This window comes from Adiantum capillus-veneris, chromosome 27, assembly GCF_014529385.1.
Source record: "Adiantum capillus-veneris isolate H3 chromosome 27, ASM1452938v2, whole genome shotgun sequence".
Taxonomy (NCBI): domain Eukaryota; kingdom Viridiplantae; phylum Streptophyta; class Polypodiopsida; order Polypodiales; family Pteridaceae; genus Adiantum; species Adiantum capillus-veneris.
The window spans coordinates 30,422,807-30,424,981 of record NC_140957.1 but is presented as its reverse complement, the minus strand read 5'-3'; the positions used below and the strand labels follow the sequence as shown (position 1 = coordinate 30,424,981).

At 41.3% G+C, this 2,175-nt stretch overlaps 1 long non-coding RNA gene across 1 annotated transcript; it reads left to right on the top strand.

Annotated features, from left to right (window-relative positions):
• The first annotated feature begins 517 nt into the window (after positions 1-517).
• LOC147421720 (uncharacterized) lies at positions 518-1,927 on the top strand. The gene is made up of 2 exons (XR_015186768.1): positions 518-655; positions 766-1,927. It is a non-coding gene; the product is annotated as an uncharacterized LOC147421720 (long non-coding RNA).
• Positions 1,928-2,175: the final 248 nt, after the last annotated feature.

The window sequence follows — 2,175 nt, the reverse complement described above, 5'->3', positions numbered from 1 at the left end:
TCCACTAGGTGGTAATAAAAAGTTGGGAAAATTACAAAAATACCCCTCAAATTTCAAAAATTCCCAAAATACCCCCGATAATTTGTCATAATTTCCCAAAATACCCCTCAAATTTTCCAAAATTCCCAAAATACCCCTGGTTGTGAGGTTAAATTTTTCCAAAGATTAAAAAATTTGTACCTTTCATAGGAAGACTGATTGTCTATCAATACAAGATACTAAAACTAGAATTTGAGTAGTCTATGTAGGCTTTGGAGATGAATTGCTTCATTATTTTTAGATATAATTGCCCTTTTTTGCGAGGTAATTTGTGACAAGTTACATGCTAAGCACTCAAAAACGGATCTTGATTGTCAAAAAAGAATAAAGGAATGATAAGCTTGAATAATTTAACCAAAATAGATACAAGGGCATTTTGGGAATTTTTGAAATTTGAGGGTATTTTGGGGATTTCCACAAATTAGAGGGGTATTTTGGTAATTTTCCCTAAAAAGTTTGCTTGCCTGCGCCTGATGTGAAAAGGCTTGTCCATTTGGAGTAAGCTCATTCGTGAGCGGCATTTCAGCAGGACTTCCGCCGCCTGATATGAATCCAGCCCGCGCTATCTGGCTGGCATGCATGTGTTCTTGATCTGAGAATACCCGTACGTAGAAGGGTAAGGTTATCACACCCCCCCTCTTGTGGGCTGATGTGTGTCGATGCTTGTACAGAAGTATTGTATGCATGGGCGGCATATGGCAAAATCTGATCCCAATTTTTGTGTAGGGGATTGATGTAGGCAACAATGGCTTGCTTAATGGTTTTATTGAGCCGCTCTGTGAGACCGTTTGTATGTGGATGATACGGGGAAGCAAACACCTGTTGTATGCCCAAAAAAGATGTCAGTACTTTGAGGACTTCACTTGTGAATTGTTTACCTTGATCAGAGAGTATTTTTTTGAGGGCAGCCATGCTGGAAAATGATCTTCTGCAGAAGGGCTGAGGCTATCGAAGATGCAATGCAATCAAGAAAAGCGCTTCACATTGATTAGTCAGATACCTAGTTATCACCGGTTCCTGTGATTGACATGGGGCATGAGATCCCAATCAAAAGGGGGCGGAGACCTGTATTGGAGATAAATAACTAAAGTTCTGCTTTGCACTCTTCACGGCTTGGCAAGTCTGACAGGCTTGTAGCGTTTGAGTGATTGTCTGGCACATTTGGGCCAGTAATAAGTAGATCTAAGTTTATTGAGGACTTTGTGCAAACCCAAATGCCTTGATAGGAGATGGGCATTATAATAATTGATGTAGTGTTCTTCGAGTGCTTGAGGGATGTATATCCGAGGTTGTTGATCCTGACTGATATAATACATCAAACCACTGGTAATTGTAAAATGTCGGTGTACATTATGAGGCTGTAAGTTGCTTAACGTGTGGGTGATGCTGGGACCCTGATGCTGGAAGCGGGGTAGTTGGTCCCGCGTGACTGGAAAATCTATGACCTGTGTATTCACAAGAAGTTTTGGACAAATTCTCACAATAATTCCCACATTGTGACTTACCTCAACATCATGAGCTTCTGTGAGGGAGGCACCGCATACCTAGCTAGGTACGATTGGGGCAGGGGACCGCCGGCCTGGTGGAAAAGACTCCGTTTTCCTACATGAGAAAATTTCTAAATCTTCTTGTGATTGGTAGCGAGATTATTTTGTATGTGGTGTGAGCAGGAGAGACCATCGGCAATGTAGTTAGAAGTGCCCTTTTTGTATTTAATTGTGAAGATGTATTCTTGCAGTGCTAAGACCCATCTAAGAAGACGTCCTCGCGGATGGGACTTATGTAACAGAAATTATGGGCTGATGATATGTTTTGACTATGACTGTGGTGCCAGGCAGGTAGGAATGATATTTAGCAAAGGCCCATACAATTATACAATTGCCAACAATTCCTTCTCTTTTGTAGAGTAGTTCAGTTCTGATGTTGACAGGGATCTAGTGATAAATGAGATGGGCCTGCATAGATCAAAATTGTCATGTTGAACAAGAGCAGCTCCTAACCCTTGATTTGATGTGTCGCTTTGGAGTAGGAAGGGCTTTTAAAAATTGGGGTAAGCGAACATGGCAGCATCTTGAATGGATTTTTCAAGGGTCTAAAAACTTTCTTGACACGTTGGGTCTAGATGTAAGGTGTTGC